This window comes from Phasianus colchicus, chromosome 8 (genome assembly GCF_987193195.1).
Source record: "Phasianus colchicus chromosome 8, bPhaCol1.hap1.1, whole genome shotgun sequence".
NCBI classification, from domain to species: domain Eukaryota; kingdom Metazoa; phylum Chordata; class Aves; order Galliformes; family Phasianidae; genus Phasianus; species Phasianus colchicus.
Genome location: NC_143443.1, coordinates 31,292,203 through 31,313,930, shown reverse-complemented (window position 1 = coordinate 31,313,930; position 21,728 = coordinate 31,292,203). Strand labels below are relative to the sequence as shown.

At 40.6% G+C, this 21,728-nt stretch overlaps 1 long non-coding RNA gene across 1 annotated transcript in view; it reads left to right on the top strand.

Annotated features, from left to right (window-relative positions):
• Positions 1–18,042, top strand: part of LOC116231479 (uncharacterized) — a 96,216-nt gene extending 78,174 nt beyond the window's left edge. The window contains exon 3 of the long non-coding RNA XR_004167476.2: positions 17,528–18,042. This is a non-coding gene — a long non-coding RNA (uncharacterized LOC116231479). The remainder of the gene's footprint in view (positions 1–17,527) is intronic.
• The last annotated feature ends 3,686 nt before the right edge of the window (positions 18,043–21,728 follow it).

The following is a 21,728-nucleotide window of genomic DNA, read 5'->3' as shown; positions in this document are numbered from 1 at the left end:
AGAGTGTAATGCTTCTGTCTGTGTCCAGGTACTCCAGCTTTTGGGTAGAGATGGGAGAGCTCCAATGGTTTGTTATAGGTCATTCAGAAATGCAGGGAGACAAGAGCCTGGATTCCAACCTCCAGCTCAAAGGATTGGTGATGAATCTCCATTTGATAGAGGCATTTCACAAGAGGAATTGAAAGTTAAATTTGTTTCGTGCTGTATTATTTGAATCTAAGGGGAAAATTGGGGGTAGCAATCCACAAAAATAATTTTCTGTGGCACCCACTATGACTGAGGCTCTCTAATGATGTTGAAAGAACCCAATTTCACCTTCCTGAAATATTTAGCACAATCTTCATCAAACAGATGGGTGAATATAGGCGTGATTTCCATCTTCATTAAATTAATGTCAGGAATTTGAAAAGTCAGTCCTTTAATAATGTAAAAATATTTTCTTCTCTAAGTAACTGTCTTATTTGCCTCCCCCCCCCCAACGTGTTGGCTTCTACTTTTTGTAATAAGATCAATTTATGATGGAAGAGCTGCCAGTGCGTGTATACTTGCAGATGTGTTCTTCGATAAAACTTAATTAGCCACCTTAGTAATTTTCTGCTGGATGTGTTTTTAACATTCTTTAGAACTCGAAGTGAGATATATCTGAACTGAAGAAAATGAGCAAGCTATCCATAATCTTACCTTGATCACTATTTAGTTTGTTAGGCTAAATGCAGTGCAGGACGTAACTTTCACAGATTTGCCTACGCTCACTCCAGCAAACGAAGGTATTTTTCAGGTTTCATTCTATTAGCTCTAGAAAACATGAGTTTCTTTTTAAAAAATTAATCCATTGAGTCAAACTCCAACTTTCACTTAAGACAGTGGTGAAAAGTCTTTAATGAGAGGGGCATCCTGAAACGGATACATTGAAAAAATACAGCCATAGAACCATAGAATCACCGAGGTTGGAAAAGACCGCCGTGATCATCCAGTCCAACCGTCCACCCAGCACCAATGTTGCCCCACTAAAAAATAGAATATATCTTAGCATATAGAGGCTAAAACACTGTGCCACCATTTAAAGCAGCATAAGGAAAGGCGTTCTGCTGACCACCCAATTCCATCACCGTGCTCAAGTCCCAGCCAGCAGCTGCTTCCAACTGCAGTTGTGCAGAAGGTGCAGGGTTGTCAACACCAGCAGCTTTGCACAGAGCCTGGGAATTTCACACATTCACCCCCTCAGGATGCAAAGTGGCATGTTGACTTTATACATCTTTCTGCTAGATGGAAAGAGTGGAGGAAGAAAACATAAAAACAAGTGGCACAAAACCTAAAACACCGTGGGAACAGTGAGACCTGTGTGCTGTGGCTGTGTGAGTGGCTCCTGCTGGCTTCTTTCAGCCTAATCATTGTGGTTCAATAGGCTTGCTAGTTAGCACTTGCTTATGGTTTATTCAGAAAAAAATACCATCTGATTATTAATGATATTAATTCTTACTGCAGGTTCTATGTTCATTCTTGGTGAGGGAGGGTTGATTTATAGAGCAAATCCATTTGTACCAGAGGTTATACATTATTAATTTTTTCTGTTTTAGAGATGGAGCCCAAGCCTATGTTTTTGTATTTCACCTTTCTAACAGATCTGAGAAAAGCTTCATCAGTGGGGTGATGTTGTGAGGGGCAGGTGATGGACAGCAGCACTGAGACAAAAATTGAAAGCAGCAGCTTGTGTGCATGTGTGCTGTTCCCATTTGCTCTGCTCACATCAGTGTGGTAGAAGTGCAAAAGTTTGTGTGTCTGGTGGGCTCTTTCCCCAGCTATTGGTCCCTGCCTCCCATGCAGATGCTTTCATCTGAGATATCTTCTAGTGCTTATCATGATAAAGCTCTGAAGAGGGATGAGTGAGATAGATAGCACATTCCCTTGGCCTGGCTGTGTCACAAGGAGCCTGGGTCCAGACGAGGAACATGGGTGTTAATATTTACAAGGTGATGATCACTCAAGAGATCTGTGGCAAGGTGTGAAATATTGTTATATCTGTATTTCTATGCTGTCTTTCATCTCCTTAAATATGCCAACCAATCACATTAGTAGATCATGAAAAGACAGCTTTGCACATTCTCTCTTAGGCTGCTGGCTTGACAGACCATTTTTGCATCGATGTTTGCTCTCTTTGACCAGAAGTTACTTCTCTCTTTCCGCAGTTCTTCTTTCAGTAGAACCCATTTCCCTGTAAACCACCAATGCCCAGGGAAGCAATGGGAATCACCAATTCATTCTTTTCTCTGTGATAGATACAGATACCAAAATTCTGTGCAACAGGCTCAGAGTAAGCAGGGAACCCTGAGAGAAGCAGCTCTGACTCTGGAGCCTCAAATGATGTGAGCGAGCTTCTCTCCAAACCAGATCAGATGGATCTTCCAGTGCCCACCCGTGGGTTGGGATGGTGCCGAAATGTTCTTCAGTGAGTGAAATAGGCAGAGATTGCTTACACAGTAAAAACATCTATCCCAAGAAATTTAAATAGGTCTCTTTTCTCTTTCTTCAAATGATAAATGAGAATAATTTCAGGTTAATAGCTACAGGGGCTGCTCTACTGTAGATATTCCTGCATACCTTCCATTAGCTAAGCTACCTGGATAGGAGGAGCGTGTGGATGTCAAAGACAATAAAACCTTTAAAGCCTGCCATAATCTCCCTTCGTTATACACACACACCATCAGTACTACTGAAGTCATGCACATTGCTGGAACAAGGGAACCTTCTGTATGCGTATGGGCGATTATACGTAGGAAGGAAAAAAAATCCCATTCCAGGGAAAATACACTAATTTTAAGTAGGAAGGAACGGCCAAATCTCTTTTGATATAGTCTGTAGCAGTAATAATACATTTATTAAAGTGGTAAATTGGGACCTGTATAAATTAAAATACTTGAAATTGATTGTTGTAAGGATTAATTGAAAGGTACGGGGAACCTTGCCATAAAACATACAATTTCTCAATATTTTCTCTATCTTTTCAAATATCCCTAAAATTTACTTTTTTGTTATTTCAGCTTCTAGGCAGTAATGTGAGAAAACAGGAACAATGTGTAATAAGTCTCATTTGTTGAGCAAATAACTCAGAGGATTACTAGACAAGTTGTGTAAGTTTTCAGTAACTGCTGAACCAAAAATTGAATGGTCCAAAATGACAGATCATCACCAGACAAAATAAAGCAGGTAGTACAGCAGTGTTCTTCTGTCCATTGTAATACTTTTAAGTGATAAATTTCACAAATGGTTGGAAAAATCTTTAAACGTGGCCTCACAATGCATTTCATACACAAACAATTGTTATATGAATTTATGGGAGATGTAAAAATATACAAAGGAGAGAAAATAATAGGTGATATATTTGCCTTATAACTCTGTACAATTAACTTTTCAGTGGAGAACTGTGGCATGTTATTCTTGGAAGTGAGGACCATGTTAATACGGGTAGGAAAATTCTTTCTAGTGGAAGCGTCATCTGTTACAAACAAAATGTGCTTTCTTTCACTTTTTATCATTTGCTGTGGTCTGATCTATTGTCATGCATATTGCAGAAACTGTCAAAATAAACTGGGAGATGCTCTGTAAATTTGCCTGACGCAGGTGTAGTCTGTTGGATAGCTAACAGAAAGATCAACATCACTGGGTTATATCTGCATATGGGTATGGGTATGGACTCTCCTTGTCTTTTGTGAATGACTGAGCCAAAGCAAACTACACCAAACCACCAAGAGGCTTCTGGTGGAGGAACCAGAGGTATCTGAGTCTATGTTTGTCCTGAGGCTTTCATAGATGAGATGTTCACTATTGGAGAGAGAAACTTCTGCTACATGTGTGTGCACCCATGTACTCTGCTATACATGCTATCCCTAAAGGAACAGCACAGGTGTGCTCAGCATGCAGCAGTGTAAGAGGCTTTTATGTATCTCTGGTTTGCTCCAAATACCCCTTTGCCAGATTTGATCAAAATTGTTTATGACGTTTAAAAGATAAAGAGTGGGATGGAAAGTTGTGTGGATGTTGTAATTCTGAATATTATAAGTTACGAAGTGAAAATGAGAACTCCAGCCTGTTAGGATTTATGTTGCTTCTAACATCAGCAAAGCGTTGGTTCTAGGATGCTGCTAAGTGCTACAAGAGAACATCTCATTCATCTGAGAAAGGACTTTTCTGGGGCCTTACCAGACCTCAGCATTGCTGCTGGAGGGTAGAAGGCTGGGGAATGCTATCCTATGTGCCTCAAAGTACAAGTGGAAACACAATGCATCATAATGAACCATAGGGTGAGAAAGGTTTTGAAGAGCTCAAACACAGAACCGTATCATTACTTACATAGCATAGCGGGCCCTGTTTTGTGTGCATTATTAAAATCTCCCAAAGCTTCTCTTGAAACCCAAAGTAATACATGGAGATGAAGCACAGGAGCCAACCTTGGCTTGTGCAGACCTCTCTGCAAGGTGTTTCTAACCTGCACTAGGTTAGGGGAAAGGGAGCCGAGGGGATGTTTGAGAGCTACTGCATTCTTTTGGGGGACTTTGGGGGGTGAGGAAAAGGACTCCAGTTGGCAATGAGACTGCTCTGAGTATTTCCAAGGAGGTCAGGAGGCTTCCAGCTGCCCCAGAGCAGGAGGGCAGGTAACTTACAGCCACTTCTGCTCCTACACAGGGTCTTCACCCACCCCAAATGGGAAGCACTGTGTATTTCATTTAAAATTAATATTTAAGTGGCACTAGGCGTAACAGCATTTGAAGTAAAAAAGTACAGGCGGCTACAAGGAAAGTTGAAATAATTTGCTTGGACTCTACACATGTTCAAGTTCATTATGTTTCCTCTGCTTAGCATGCAATCTGCCGGCGATATCTTGGTGTCACCAGACCTAGGGAGAATGTTTGTTCAGCAGCCTCAGCCTCTACTATAGCTGCTGTATCGTGGGGCAGAATTGTTTGTCTTAGGCAGGCTTTTTCCACAACAGAATTTGTAACTGGTTTTTGTTTTGTTGCTCACGAGGGAGCAGACTTGTTTTCTTATCAACACATATTATTAATGTTTCTCACTGGAGACCTGAAACACCTTGCAAAGCTTTCTTAGCGTAGATGAGAAGTGCAGAATCTCATTTGCAGATTATGGTAAATTGCAGATGTGTGCAATCCTTGCATGTTTGTTCTTCCTTAGGTTTGCTGTGAGATTTTTTTTTTTTCCCCCCTTTGTGTGAGCATTACTCGAGAAACCTCTTCATTTTGAATTTCATTATCTGTATTCTGCTGTATTTTCATTTCTTCTGGAATAATAACATTGTCCCAGCTATTGTAATGGGTCTGGGATATTTCCCAAGAATAATGTTTTCTGGAGAGCAACAAAAGAATGACCAAGAGCCAATGCAGTGCCCTTTCACCCGTGTCCTTTCACAATTAGAAGCAGCAGTCCAGCAGAACGGATTGAAGCAGGTGCTTGAATCATTCCTGCTGAGCAAAACAAACGTGCCCAGTGCCCAACATGTTTAAATCCTATTGGAAATAAAATTAAGCAGCTACTTGCCCTATTAAAGCTTATAAATATAAGCTTCATTCCACAAACAATACTTTTAGTAATAGGCAGAGAAAGCTCAGTAGACAAAAGGCAAAATTAAGGGTATGAGTAATTTTAGTAAAATGCTAGAACTCCACTTTTCAGAGAAACATAGAATCACTATGGCTGGAAAAAGATCTCTAAGATCCCCAGCCCACCCCACCATGCCACTGCCCGTGTCCCTCAGTGCCACATCCCCACAGCTCTGAACATCTTTTGGTTCCTTTCATCCCATCTGTGACTACATTTCAGGTTTCTATTTTACAAATTGGGTTTTCTTTCAAATAATCTCCCTTTCCTCCACATTCCCTCAGTCCTATTTCTATCCAGCTTATCTGCTTTTTTTTTCCTCTTTTCTAAATGCAGCTTTCTCAGACCACGGCTGCTGCACAGATCTCTGCCACTTCCTCCTCCCTTTCCACCATATCACAGCATGCTGCTGGTTTTATTATTTCTGAGGGCTGCAGGTTCCTGTGAGGTGGTTTTGACTTCAAAATGCAGACATAAACAATTTACTCAGACATTTCATTCAGCTCCAGCTGGAGAAAGCTGTGATTCTCTGCTCTGTCACAGAGCTTCCCCACACTGCCCCTAAGGGCTGCTTTGCTCATTTTCATCTGTCTTCCAGTCTGGTCATCCCAATTCACAAGTAGGCAGGACTATCAGTTGTAGCTGGTAATGTGTGCATCTGAATATGGGACAGTCCCAGATTAACTGAAGAGGTAAGTCTGGGATCTGGGCACTATAAATTCCCCAAATTTGGATCTGGGCTCTATAAATTCCCAAAGCCTTGAAGCTCATTGCTCCCTTTGGTGGTTTTTTAGACCCTGTGAGCTGTCAGCCCTTGAGCACACACACACAGGTCCCGCTGATTCCAGATGCATCTGCAAGAAGAACCAGCCCCACATTCACATCAATTTCAGTTTCATCAGAGCTCCAGCACATTTTGCTTGCATGTGTCCCTTATTACCTCTATCAAGTTGGCACGTGTCCTTTATTCCTTCCTTCCTTCTTCCAACCTTAAGCTGAATATTCCAAGATGAATCACTGATAAAATGGTATTTTAGGAAAGAATATGAGAAGCAAACTCAAACCAATTTGTTGTATAAGGAGCACAGACCCTGCTTCCTAACAGGACTAATATGGAACTGGTTTCTTTTGAATAGGTGATCTAATAGGTAATGCCACAGAATGGTTAGTAACCCATTAGAAAGTGTCCTACGGAAAGGAAACACATTGCTTAGTGGTGTGGCATCCAGACAGAAGGGCAAAACTTCATTCTTAAGTACTTTTCCATGATCTGGAAGTCAGTGCTTAATTTGTTGATGATTCCTGTGCATATTCATCCATTAAACTTATGGTACAGAAAAAGCAAGGACAGCTGCTGAAATATATCTGTGCCCTTTGAAGCTAAGGAAGGGTTACTTAGTAAAAATGAAACGAGTCAAAATAAGCACAAATTTGATGCAATGTTTCTGTGTTCATAACTAAGCCTTCCAAACGCCTGATTTACAAAGTGGGAACTTAACAGTGGATGCATTGTAGGAGAAGCACACACACACACACATACATTCTAACACAATTGCCTTTGTTTTTAAAGGAATTATTTTCTTATTCATGGTTTGTTTTCATTTACTTTCTTGTAAAATGTTTTGGCAGGGGCTGGTGAAATATAGTAAGGGAAACCATGCGTTTCTATGCATGTAAAGCAGGAAAACAGTGTGACTGTGGACAAACAATGTCCTCCATTGTTGGCGGTTTATTTTCTCACTGTTATTAATCCCTTTGTCGCTGCAATGGGCACTGTGCTCAGATTTGGTGCCAGTGGTGCATTTTAATGCTGGAAGCAAAGCTTAGCAGTTTGCCTCTATCACAAATCAGCTTTTGGGGATGTCAGGTTGGCTGTAGTTTTTCCTGGCCTAAAAATCCTTGGATAGGTCAGCTCCTTGTGGGGAAGATTGAGGAAAGAGGGAATATCAGGAATATCAGTGATGGAAGGGGCTGATCAAGCACAAAGCATGTCTGTGATCTTATTGAAAATGTCACCGCCAACATAAATTACAGCTTCCTGGAGGCTGCTCCAAGTTGTGCTGGAATAGTGGGAGCGTGTTTATAGCAGCACATTGGTTTGGCTTTCCCTTCCCACTGTGCTTTTCTCTGCTGCCAGACCTGTAACAGTCTTAATCACAGAAAGTGGTTAGTATTGCTACCAATGCAGTCAAATACGCTCATGTGAATTCACTAGCAAGTGATAGTGCTCACAATCATAGGAAGGCTTAGGTTGGAAGGGACCTTAAGGATCATCTAGTTCCAAACTAAATCAGGTTTTTGGTGTTTTCCTATGGTTTTTGAAAGATCTTTATTACTTGTGCAAGCAGCCCCATGGCAATAGCACAATGCCTGCTCAGATGGTTGGGTAAACGCAGACAAAATGAAATGACCACAGATACACACGGAGTAATATGACTTTATTTTAAATGTATGTATTTATAGAGTGTGTAGTACATAGATGATTCTGTTTGTGCAGATGTACACCCCTTTGGTCTCATCCCCTCTTTTGTCTCTAAATATAATTTTAAAAAGAAATAGGTTTTGAAAGGGGCAAGAAGCTCCAGTAAAGAATTTAAATATGTTGAGCTCTTTTTCTTTCCCTTTGAAAGGAGCAGTCAGTCAGGGCTCTTGTTTAAAGTTAAGCTAAGAAATGTCTCTGTGGAGAATTTCAGACTCCCTTTCCAAACACCACCGAGCCAAGTATGGTTATTATCTGAATTTAATTCGAATCATATGAACGTTCAGTTTTTGCCATACTGAAGATTTTTTCCTTTTCAATCTGGCAATGCATTTGTCAAGTTATGGGCAGACCCCACTCGCATAAAGGAACACTTTTGCAAACTTTATAGCTTGCAGGGTTTTCCAGGTTCAACACACAGTTATGACTTTCTTAAAAAGACACACTAAACAGCCCTGTAAGTATATAAAAACAGAACATCACCATGCAATTAGCTTTGCGTGAGTCATAAACGGGAGAAAAAAGGGAAGCAAGTTTGAAGAGTTGTCCCTAAACTGGTGTATCTAGAGCAATATTCCAGTCATAAATGTCCCCTCCTGTTGGTCCAGGGGCTTTGAGCGGATGAGCGCAGGTGGTTTCCCACAGCCTTGGATACCCTCCGAGGAGAAGTCTGCTCAATCCTCCAGTGTTTTGCAAGGAGGTGAGAGTAATAATTACCCACCTACTTCAATGCACTCCTGACAGCCTGAATCAATGTCGTCTCAGTGCCCGAGAGATGTCAAATGCCATATAAAAATGTTAAATAATTTTGCTTCCCAGCCGTGCGGCCGGAATTTACACTATTTGGAGGAAAGAGGATGGGGGGATAATTACAGCCTGAACTTTTTAAAATGAGGTACGCAGGAAGGGCACAGTCAGCAGAACAGCAGCCACATCCAGGGTCTCCAAAGACCTCTGCATTTATGGGCAACTCTCTGGTTAGGGATTCTGGAAAATTTCCAGACCTGTTCACTCCACTTCTATGAGTATGTAGACTATTTTCAATTCATGCTCCTAGCATGGAAAGTATTTGAAAATGCTTTCTCAGCACGCTGTGTATCACAATTTACTCTGCGGATTTTCCTGTTTCTTGTCTCCGCGTATCCGTGCCTGCATCCATTCGGCTTTCAGGGCTTTGGCATCACAACTGAGTGCTCTTCCAGAGGTTTGTTCTGCCCGCTGCCCTTCTCGGTGCTCCTGTGAGCCTTGTTACTTTTGATTGTTGTCATATGTATTGGTCTGGATTCATACCCTCTCATTAATTTCCAGTTTAGAGTGTTTACACTGCTATTGCAGTGAAGCCAGGGTTATCCAGTTTCTAGGAAACAGCCATTATTTATCCCTTTGGATACTGCCTGTCTTGCCATATTTCAGAATAATTTTCGCCCGTGTTATATTTCATCGAGTAGATGTTTTAATAAAAATAAGTTTTTAAATATCACAGCAACATCCCCAGCAACACAACACCGCATATTTAGCTTGTTTGAACCATGGACTTGCAACATACACACCCTGCAATATGTTCATGGTCAGCAAGAGTAGCTAAATGCAACAAAACCCCAACACTGAAGGGAATGAAAGGGTCCTGAATTTGAACAACAGTGTTAAGAGAGGGTGAGAGCAGAGCAGGATGCTCAGACTTCTCCCTGCAACAAACTGTGTGCTTGTTTGATCTCATCAAAGGGTTCTGACTCCAGGCTTTCAAAGCCAGCACCTCAGTGTAGACACTCAAACACCATTAAAATGAAGAATCATTCTGCATCTACTGGCCTTAAAGTTCCCTCTTGATGTTGTTTATGATAATGCGATATTCATCAAGTTGAAGATATTCTTCTTTGTGTCATACACTATGACTTACACATCTATCTATAGTCTAGTATTGCATTTTTGTAATATAAGAACAGGAATACAGTGAAAATAGTCACAATCCACATGGCCTAAATCCTAGCAAGAATGACATGCCCAAGAAGGATTTTAAGAGGCAATCTTTTTTATGCATTAGTCCCATAAGAAAATCATCTGGGACCCAGGAGTACATGACTGCTCAAAATGTTTCCTATTAAATTTGCCTAATACAGATTTAGCACAAACTAAATATTGGCTTTATAGGTATTTTATAAACTTCTCAGATGAATCCTGAAAGCTGATTCTTGATAATGACTAAATTTTGGTTTAAAAAGGGTCTGTAGGCTCATAAGATGGGCAATCATCTAATTGCTGGCAGTCCTCCTTTTCATCTTTCTTGTGTGGTTGGAAAGAAGAGCACGTTTAACACTTTTTATACAGTGAGCTTTCTTATTTCACTGAAGTCAAAGGGTATAAAGAGTGGATCTTGTGATGCAAGCTGGAGTTGCGTGCTTCAGGGCTATGACAGGCTGTATATTTCATAGAAGAACATTCTGCATCCTTTTGTACACCCTTGGAGAAGGTTAGTGCTGTAGGACACATGACCTGCAGTCAGCACAGGGCTAAGGCAAATGGAGCCTCTCCATGGGCACAGAGGGGCAGTAGCATATGACCAGTGGGATTACTGGTGGAGCCATTGGGTCATTAAGCCTCTGATGGCAGAAGCTCCATTTTTTGAACAAAACCCAATCAATACTACAGCAGCACAGCCGAGTTTGGGGGGATTGAAGCCATGAGCTGATCTCCAACAAGATCAGACAACTCTTTTGGGAACGCTTTTTGGTTTTGCTGTTCAAATAGTAAACTTGAAGTCATTGCAAAGCATGTCTCAGAGCATTGTCAGCACTCTTTTTTTACACTGAGTTTTCACAGTAACAGACTTTGGGTAGAGAAATGAGTAAGCAGCTTCCCATTTCCACACATAAACGCTCTGATCCATGTAACAGACGATTTCCCTGATGTACCAGGCTGTCTGCAGTCCTGCTCCCATTTCCCTCGTGCTTAGTGTATTACAGTGCAGAAGGAAAGCAATGAGGCATGTTCTCAACAAAGAACAAAATAGCCAACTAATTTTTATTTTTAACAAATTGGATATGGATTTTATTACACAGCAAGGACAATTGTAACAAAATCTTGATTATCACCTGCAAGCAGCAGATAAAATCAAGTATTTTATCTTATTTCAGTCTTCACCTTGGCTTGTTCTGAATAGATGTACCATCTCCTTGTTTAAAACAAGTTTCTGTTCAGGGGAAATCTGCATTTGCTTGATTGTGTAGCAAGCAGTGAGCTTACACTCTGAAGTCACTGCCAGTTCTTCACTAGCACAAGCACTGAATGCACACAATGTATTGTAGTAACACATCTTTAGGTTACTTTCAGTACGCTGCGTTTTGAAGGAAAAAAGGTTTTTTTTCATAAATGATCCTTTTATCAACTTACAATTCCTACACATAAATTCTATTTACAGAAATATTAATGTTTGTGTAAGTTCTTTTATAGTCCTCCTTGCTGTAGGATGTGAATGTTTCATCATCTTTAACATCATCATAAGGGCAGTAAAGGAGTTAGAACCTTTAGCCCACTTTAGTAGCAACAACAAATAAATTATGCTACATGAAACCTTCCCTTTAGTTCTATGTGAACCACTTCTGCTTTATAGCAGCTGAGGAAGAACCAGGGTGCCAGCTGTGCAGGGAGTTCCCAAAGCAGGACTGGCAAAGGGAGAAACCAGGAGCAGGGTCTCACTGGGTGTTGCAGAGAAACCAACTCCAGTTCTCCCCATGCATTTGGGCTTCATGGCCAAGAGAGCAGGGCAGAGTAGCTGAGCTGTGTTGAGGATCAAGGATGGAGCAGGAGGAGGGAGCTGTGTGACTTTCCTCATGCTTAGCATCCTTTGTAGAGATAATCTGGCTCAAGGGGGGGCTTGGGTTCTACTAAAAGCTTTCCTTGTTAGCAAGAGTGTAAAAGGTTAAAATGATTGTATGCTAGTCACATTTGGGAGAAATTAATGGGAGCTAATTAAACCTATCATTATTTCTAGGCGTTTACACCTCTATTCAAATGTACCTTTCTTGTAATTGGATTTTTTCAATAGTGAATGTTTGAACATAGAGTTATTACTGTAAAGCAGTTTGCTGGGAGTCTCGTGGCAATTAGTACTTCCTGCACCTTCAGTTTTGAATACCAGCACTGCTGTTCTGAGGGAAGAAACCATGCAAAATGCTTATTGTTAAAAATCAACAGGATGATTCAGTCTGTTGGAACGGCAGTAGGTTATATTTAACTAAGCCCAGTGAGGTTAATGCATTTTATGTACAAGAACAACAACAACAACAAAAACAGGAAAAAGCTGTTTGCTCATTGGCCCATTGTCTTTCTCCCAAATTTCAGTTTTGGAATTAATCCTTGTAGTTTTGGGGTTTATTTTAGCACAGTCTGTTCCAAAGACAAATTACTGAAAAGGAAAAAAGAGTAAGCCAAAGCTGATCTGACCTACACAAGAAGAGAAGGGAGACTGCTCAATTCTGCCACTGCTGAAATGAGTATCAAACCTCTCTGTTACTTCCAGCTTTATTCTGAATTTTGCTTTTCAGTTTAACTCAAAATCCTTATTGCAGAGGGACCATAAGGGTGGCAGATCAATCCATACCAACGTAACATACCAATTATCACACAGTGTATGTGTGTATAGATAGGGACATGGTACACAAGCTGCCAATTATGTCGTGCTTTAGAAGAAACTGCAGAAAAAAAAGTCACAAAGAGAAGGCTGCCTGGTGAGGTGTCTCGAGATGTAAATGGCTCCTGCTGAAAAGGTAACAAAGGCTGCGTTGTGTGATCGTGTGCTTGGATCAGCTGGGATTTGAGCAGGAAAGCAGCCCCTGATGTGTGTATATATATAATTCTGAGATGCATATTTCAAAATCTCTCTCCGTAAAAATGATCTGTTGTCTTTATACTCGTGCTAAAGGTAGCTTTTGCCACTGCTTTATGAGCAGAAACGGGATGAGAATACACTGAAGTGCTGTGTTGTGTCTCATAGAACTTCTGTTCATTGAAAGGTAAAAAGAAAAAAAAAATGCGCTTAATACTTTTAAGCACTATAATTATATATGTTAATTACTGAACAGTGTTGTTTAGTATCATTTTGGGTTTGAAGCATGAGTCGTTTTTGCTTCAGAATGGATTCTATCAATCTGAGCAATTTAATTTAAAGACTGAAAAATTGTACGCTTAGTTTTTTTCCTTGGGACTATATTTCAGTATAACCACTCGAGGATGTGGTGTTAGACACAGGGCTGAGCAAATTCCCAAAAACATCCTCCCAGAGAAAATTCCATCTCATTCTGTCTGGTTTCTAATCCCGCCACTGCAGGACACATCTGCTGGTTGGAAGGTTCATGCCAGCATGGTAGGAGGTGGAACTAAACTCCCCTCGTGTCCTACTTCAGTCTCTCCCACTGTCACCAGGAGAATGCATTGCATAGGGTAGGTGAGCACAGAGGGACAGAGAATTGTAATTCCAATACAACATCACATCTTGAATCATAATTGACTCTGTGTCTCGTATGACTTCTTCACAAGCTGTGAAATCAGAATTTTATTAATCTTCCCTTCTAGTTGGGTGCATTAAAACTAGTTTGGAGTGGGTGTTCCCAGCCTGGGTTCAGGCCATGCATTTTGGGACTTGTATCTGAAGCTTTCGTTTGAGTGATGTACAGGGCTGCTGCAGCCTTCAAGGAGCGCTTATGCTTTTCCTTTCCTGCAGAGCCAGCCATGTGGCCCTAAGCCAAGGTTTCCTTGCTGAGGGCTGAATGAGCCTTTCAGCTGCTTTTGGCGGTCCTAGCAGTAATACACACGTGTATAAAGAGGAAAAAATAATCATGAGGACATGGAGCAGATGAATGAAGCTGTGGGCCAGTTCTAGCCCCCACCTTCACAAGTGCCTCGATCATTTCCTAAGCAATTATGTGGGTGTAGGATCTGACCACTGATTTTCCTCCCTCTTTTTTGTCCAAAGCTCTTTTCTCTGTTTTGCTGTGGTATAAACTCTTGCCTTGCTATTCCTTGCTGAAGTTGCATGCAATCCTTCCACAGACTGTTGTTGTACCAGAGTCCCTTCCCATAGAAGCATCAGACTCCCTGGAAAAAACATCCATAACATCACCTCCCATCCTTGTTATTCGGAGCTCACTTTGTTATCCATACAGTACAGCACATCTTTCTTCCAAAGTAAGCTCTTAATGATAGTCCCACAATTCATGCAAAGCTCTGCATTTTAAAAGACAAGCATATATCTAAAAACAGGTCCTCAGTACTTGCTCCTTCCCTTGTCTCTCCGTCCTCCTGGGTGTCTGTGCAACAGAACCACTGTGCTGAGCAAGCATGCACCTCGTGTACTCGAGGTCATGTTGGTGAGCTGGTTTCTAATTGCACAGTCTGTTGCTGGATGAGGTTTGCATCTGCAGCAAAGGCAAAGCATCTCGGTTTGTCAATATGTAAATAATTTAATGCGGTCATGGAAAGAAAAGGAATTTAACAAAGCATGGCTTTAATAATGGTGACTAAACACCCACAGAGGACAATCTGCAGCTGTAAAAAATCTGGATTTCTGTTGTTTAACTAACAATGTTTAGGAATATATTTTTGATAAACATCATAGTGTCAGCAGCACGCTCACAGTGCTGGTGACAGCTTAGGACCTACCTGAGTCCTACAGCTTTGGAGCAGATAGAATAAACTGAAAATAGATGCAGGGTTGAGAGATTTCAGTGCCCTTGTATCTCTGTTGCTGCCAGGCTAGACATGCACGAATTCACTCACTGTATTCACGCAGCTCAGAACAAGCACAGTTCATCATTAAGCAGAGGCATCAGGCTTGGTGCAGCACTCCCATCTTGCACAAGGGGCAGAGCTCAGCTGTGCTGCTTTCATTCCCCGAAAGACTATTTGGTGGTTACTCAGCAATCCATGTACTTGGCAACAAACATGTTCTCTGATGGAGATCCCCATGGGAAGACCAAGTCCAAGTCCCAGCCAGGAGTGCACGTGCAGTCACACAGCACTCGGATAACCCTTGGCCAAAACCTCAGCTAGAGACATACCTACTCTTCTCTCTGTCCCAGACAACACCGTTTATTTCATTTATCTTTCCAGTATGTAATTGTATTTTGAGTACCAGAGCTTTTTATACTATTGATGTAAATATAATTAGTGGCACAACAGGATTACTGAGTTCTGTCTCCTCCCTCTCTTTTCTGGGGTCGTGGAACACGAGAAGATGGTTGTGTATGTGACACAGCCAGGCACTGGTCTGAAGGCTGGCACTTTGCTTTCAGTTGGACACCCAAATTCTTTTAACAACTGGAATTTTTTTTACGAGTAATATACAACTGCAAAACTTTAGGAAATATCCTGAATGTCTACCCGGTGAATTTAACCAAAAGTTCTATAGCTTCCCCTAATTTTTTGTGTTTTTTTAGTAGCTATCAATTAAATTTATTATGCAGTAATGAGCTACGCAGGATCTAAACTGACCCAGGATTTACTTTAATGCATCATTAACTTGTCAGGCTCCCTATTCTCCTTTCTGTCTCTCTCAATTTTTTTGTCTTCCAGAATTCTCATCAATCCCAGCTATTAACACGTTTATTAGCCTTAAACAAGGATGTGTTTCATTAATGAGCACTTAAAAATTAATGATCACGCAAATGAAAAATCCGCTGTAAAATAGGCTCTTGAGGATATGAGTTTTATTTACATTCCAAAAGGACGACACACTGATGATGGTTGAAGCTGGTGGCAAAATCAGTCACTCCAAACTCAGTTTGAGCTATTAAAAGTTTTCTCCTGACTTGTGCAGCAGATTTAGAGAATTCAGTCTCATAGATGCTTATAAAAGTTGACCTTCCTGCATTGTAACTTCAGGAATAACACTGCAGATCAAACACAGAGGTAACTTCCATAGAACTGTGCCAGCTGTGACTTTCATTCTTGCAGGCTTCAAGGAAAAAGCTTCTAGTTGCAGTTTTGTCAGTGCAGAACACCAAAGCCAACTTTAACTGCTTACAGCCTCCCATGTTGTCCTTAGTTTTCCTAGAAAGTATGAGCAAATATTCAGAACCTAGCACTGTTGAATGTCTGGAAAATGTATGTAATAGGAATCACACTGCTATTGCTACCAACCCACAGCATGCAGCCCAACAGGGGAAAATCACTGCACCAGGCTGCAAGGAGCAAAACAGTTTGTGGTTTGATCAAATCATATACATATAATCTGTAAATAATCAATTTATTTTCCCTATCTGTACACAATCAATTTATTTTCCCTTTCTGTAAACATTTCCCAAAAGACACTACTGGGAAAATAGCTGAGCTGACACACGGAAACATTCATTACTTTCTTATGGCTGTGGCATTCCTCGTGCTTCCCATGAGATGTGTCTCCAGGCAGCTCCCCCAGAGTCAGGAGCTCTGTGTTACCAACATTTCAGGCAAAAGGAGAAGCAGTTCAACTTCCCCCCCTATTTTCATCCATTCATAAATGTGTTAGTGTTAAGGATTTTTTTTTTTTTCCCCCACACGTGTTAATGTTCCTATCAGTTTACATCACAAATTATTATCACTCTTATTTTCACAGTATCGGCCCTGCACAAGTTAGGAATATCTAATATGAGTGAATTATGTATGTTGCTTCTTTACATTCATGACAGATGTCACAATATCTGTGCTACACTGCAGAAGAATAAGAAATGTGTTGGTTTTGTGCTTGTCTGATGACACTTGGAAAGAGCAGCACAAAATGGGATGGTTTCAGTTTTTGTAGTGTTTTTGTAGTGAACTTGTCAGTGAACTTGTACCTACTCCATGTTGGCCTGCACATTTCAGCCTAAAAACCTGCTTGGTCAACTAATTTGCTAATCAAATTGATTAAGAAATGCATAGGTTAATTTAGTTTGCTCTGGGTTTGATTTCATGTTGGGTTCCATACAAAGGAAGCCATGACAACATGATTCAGTGCCTGGTCTGAACCAATGAAGCTCAAGTCTCCGTGCAGGGAACAGGACTGTGCACGTAGACAAGGTCTATATTATGCAAGGCTAACAGAAATACTTAGAACACCTCATAAAGTACATACTGTGCTGTGTATGAAGTGCAGTTATAGCAGCCACTGTGGGAGATGCTTATGTGAAATGTCTTGTGCTTGCATCCTTTATCTGCCTTTGAGCAGAACAGCTTGATGACCAGTAATAAGTGGATGGAAAGTGCAACTTCTGATTCATTCACACCCACGCTGTGATCACTTTTCTTCCACCTTACGTGGATATTCATTCAGTCGTGCCTAGGTTTTGTATTTCCAGTTAGGCATATTAATCTTACTAACATCTGAACTTGCTGAATCCACCAGCATCCCTTGGTATTGCCTTTATGTGATTGCCTCTAATAAATTCCGCCACTCCGCCACTCATTCCAATTTCACTCCATTCCTAGAACTGCAATATCTCTGGGTTAGCCTTCTAATGAGCACGAAACTACCTCAGCAAGTCCACGACCTACAAACGACCGGCAGTCATCCCAGAAGCGGTGGTGCTGAACCACATCACAAGTTATTCTCCTTTTCCAACAACTTGTGGACCAGCGGGAATAAGCAGAGCACTTCTTCCCCATAATCCTTAGCATCCAGTCTGGAGGCAAGCAGTCTCCAAAGGGTCCAAGGTTTCAGTGCTTTCATCTTGAGGCAACGCAGAGCTACTTAAGAACGGCATCTCTGTCTGACACATTTAATTCATTTGAAGGGTTTAATGCAATTTCCTGGCATCATTTCAAAGCATATTCTTTAATTTAATAACACGATAATATTAAGAGGAATATAATAATGTATTCTTAGTGCTGTAACTCTATTGTGCAGATTGGTGGGAAGACCTTCTCTCAGGTCATTTTTATTATATTTAATAGCAGTCATGGGTCTCAAAAGCTCATGCTCACTGTATAAAATTAAAGCTATAAGACCAGTAAATTCTAGTTTCATGGTGTTTATTATCTTTCTGTTTTCTTTGAAGAGATTTACCCGCTCTATGAACAAACAGAAGGAACAAGTAAGTAGAGTGCTGCAACATGCCTATGCAGATAGTCATTTTTTTTACCAACATTATGAGTTTGGGATTCAAAGGAGGCTGTCTGGAATAAAGAGCTATTTTTCTCTTTTAATGCCCTAAAGAACTCTACAGTATTTCTCACTATCGTGGTGGCACCGGGTACATTGCCCCTGCTGAAGTAAGACATGGTGTAATATATTCTAAATGCTTCCTCAGCTGGTCCCTACCAAATGAAATTGTGCACTATTTTTCTTTAACTCCTTGGTCTTTGCTACCAGTTTTCTGAAGCATGAGAAATATCTATTTATACAACCTGCCTGAGAGCTCCTGAGATGGAAAAGGACTTTTGCTAACACTTTAGATACTTCTATGAGGGCTTTCTCTGCATTAGAAAAGATCTAAAGACCTTTTAGAACCACCTGAAAAAAAAAGCCAGCAGAGCACAATGGGATTATGAGATCGCTGCATTTTATTCTCTCGCACAAAAGCAACCTGAGGTTTTTCCAGAGATCAGCTCATCATTTCTGAATTCTTTGTTCTCACTTTCCTCAAGTTCAGAAGTTCTTGAGGCCTACGTGAGAACAACCAAAATGCTGATTTCTCTTTTTGCCTGGTAATATGCTTGGTTGTTGCAAGTTTTTTAAGACCCTATAATTTGCATAACTCTTCTGCTGCAGACAAAGAGAAAGCAATAACATCCTAATATGGGAGCCAACATTTTTAGGATTAAAGGAAAAAGAGTCTCTGTGATTAAACTGTCAAAACGTTTCTGCAGAATGGCTAACTATAGCAGTGCTTCAAGTTAAAAGTAAGTCTTCTTTCATCTCTTTCCATATCATCCCGTGTACTAATGTCAGGATGGAAATCATTCTTGAAATATTTGTATTGCTGCATCACAAATGGTTTAGTTATTTGCTGGATAAAATATCCCCAAATGTCACTTCTCCTCACAAATTGAACTTGTGGCAGTCTGATGTCTTCTCTGAAAGTTTAGCTCTCAGTATTGCATTACTGGTGATTTTTAGGAAGGATGAGAAAGATACACTAGAATGAACCAGATAATTCTGTCCTTTCTGAGTATATCAGTCCTGTGACTTTTTACTTTGTAGGTGTTACATAAAACCAAAGAAATAGATGATGGAATTTTAGCTGATTTTCTGCTTACAGAATCATTCAAGTAGAATAATAGAACATACAGGTCTTACATCAGCAAAATCATCATTTGTTGTAGATACCCAGAGCTTCTTTCAAATAATTAAGTTTCTGCAATTTACGTAAGTTAAATAAGATTTTCCCCTAATAGATGGAACACCTGTTCTTATAGCCTAAGCTACAGATTTGTATTCCTTCCACTTAATTCCTCTTTCAATAGTTATTTAATCTGTGTAAATTAATTATAATCCATTATGTTTTATTTATATGACATAGCTCTTTATTTATTGATTGATCCCTGTGTTTAGAACCTAGATAAATTCAACATATTGTAGTGAATGTCTGTTTTTCCGGGGTGCTCTGGTCCCAGCTGAGGTGAGAGGGATCCCAATTTGTGTTTCCAAGAGGCCAGTGGCTAGAAAAAAAATACTAGCAAGATAAAATATTCTAATATGAGCTGAAGGAAAGGTTTACATCCTACCTGTTATGTTTATTTAATGACTTTTTAAAATTATTTTAGTTTGTACATGTAAAGCTGGAAAAAAATTGCTTTTACTTCTAACTTCAACAGGAGTCTTTGTACCTCAACTTTTTCTGCAATGATGAAGTATCTGAAATGTAAATTCTTTAGAGGCTGAAAAAAATATTTTTGCAGCCAAAGTACTAATGACATTCCAATAGCAGTAGCTGAGAAATAATCACACCGGTCAGTTGGATTTTCTCAAGCATTAAGGTACAACAAGGTCTGAACTGCCATGAGTCCTAGATATTGTACTGGAGAATATGTTTGAAAGATTACACATGTAAGTACCTTGCTCTACATGATGGAAATCCACTTTGCAGTGCAGAAATCTGTTAAGTTGCCTGGAGCTGAGGCCATGGCCATGCCTGGTAGGGGTGGCTGTGTCCTATAGGCTCGTGGTAACCTTACTGGAAGCAAAACATTTCACTTGAGCAGCAGACTTGAGAACATGCTGACATGACATGTTGTGGGCAGACATGAACCTCATTTTGCCCATGCTCTGAGCTGACCAAACCCCACATAGCTGTGGTCACAGAGTGATGCTGAGCCCTTGGTGACACCATGGGGAGAGGTGAAGCTGTGAGCATTGGTACAGCTTTGGGCAGCTTGCAGCACAGGTACTACAAGGTGGTGGCTTTAAGGTCTTAAGGAGGTGAAATGCAAGGCACAACATCTATAATTGCTGGTGTTGCCTTTCCAAAACCTTTGGGCTGCCTTAGCTCTGCACTGTCTTACTGCACACAACTGCCAGGAAGGATGGATGAAGGGACTCTCCTCACTCAGGAACACAGGAACATTCCTCTCCACACAGTTTAAATCTACTCCTGGCTCTGCAAGATATTCATATGAAGGCTGAGCTGAGGCAAAGACTTTGCATTCCCACCATGCTGTTTCAGCTGGGTGTGTTTTGAGTTCCATTGACCTAACTGTACTGGAGGGCAGGCACCCAGCCTGATGAAGCATTCAAGTCCAGGGTAAGGCTAAGGTTTCAGTGCTGCCAACCATTTTCTGAGGATCTGAGTGTCTGAATTAGTCTGAAAAATTTATTCTAATTTATATTCTAATATCTTCTAACAATGACACAAATCTTATGAAGGGTGGCTGCAGGAACATGGATTGTTTAGTCTAAAGAAGAGGAGGCTCAGGGAAGACTTTATTGCCCACTACAACTACCTGAAAGGAGGTTGTTGTGAGGTGGGGGTCAGCGATAGGACTAGAGGGAATGGCTTAAGTTGTGCCAGGGGAGGGTCAGGTTAGATACTAGGAAAAACAACAGGCTGCCCAGGAAGGTGGTGGGGTCACCATCCCTGGAGGTGTTCAAGAAATGTGGAATTTTAGTACTAAGGAACATGGTTTATTGGGCAGTGTTGGTTTATTGGTGGTAGGTGGATGGTTGGACTAGGTGATCTTAGTGGTCTTTTCCAACCTTAATGATTCTGTGATTCTATTCTGTGATAAACTGTTGGAATTGTAGCCTCATAACACTCAATATTTATAGAATTCATCCTGTAAATTTTAGGGCCTTATTCAGCTCAGTGCCATACATTGTTATATTTGGAATTGTTCATTTCTTCCTTTTAAATATTTTCACATAGTCCCATGTTCCATGTTAGGGAAGCTTGAACCTGAAAAAAATGTACAAGGGAATATAAATGAACTGCCCTTTTCCAGCTGACTAATGTGAGCCATAAAACACTTTAAAATACAAAGGAGGCCAAACATCTGGTCAAGTTTACTCATCATAAACACACCTGAATGAAAGGTACTTCTTATTCTGTGGAGCAGAGTCAAATGAGTGGTAGACTAAGATAGGCATGCCATGTTGTTATATGCAAAAGCTCTCTTGTTGCATTTCAGTAGCTAAACGAGAGGTAACTCGATAGTAAAATATGCAGGTAGCCTCAGGACACATAATATATTC